Source organism: Strix aluco, chromosome 8, assembly GCF_031877795.1.
Source record: "Strix aluco isolate bStrAlu1 chromosome 8, bStrAlu1.hap1, whole genome shotgun sequence".
NCBI classification, from domain to species: Eukaryota; Metazoa; Chordata; class Aves; order Strigiformes; family Strigidae; genus Strix; species Strix aluco.
The window spans coordinates 21,722,919-21,723,251 of NC_133938.1; positions in this window are offsets into that span (position 1 = coordinate 21,722,919).

Here is a 333-nt window from a genome sequence, read left to right on the forward strand (position 1 = left end):
ATTTCAATCATCAGCTTCCTCTTTGAAAGCACTTCTATGTACTTCAAGAGGAACAGACCAAGTTCACATTAATTTACATCTACTAAAACTTAACTATAAATAGTAGCATAAGCACAGACCTTCAGAAGGGGGTTGCTGCCATCAGGGGATTGTACATGCATCACAGTGCTGGTCCCAGAGCACGGCCTTGTGTGGGAAAAGGAGGACACTGGGAAGAAAACTCCAGAAAAAGGTAAGGTGAATAAAACAGTACCCTTCTGGCACTTACCTTGTCTTGGGGTTTCAGGACAGTGGAGAGGGTGGTTTAGTACCCTTACAACATTACTCGGAGCC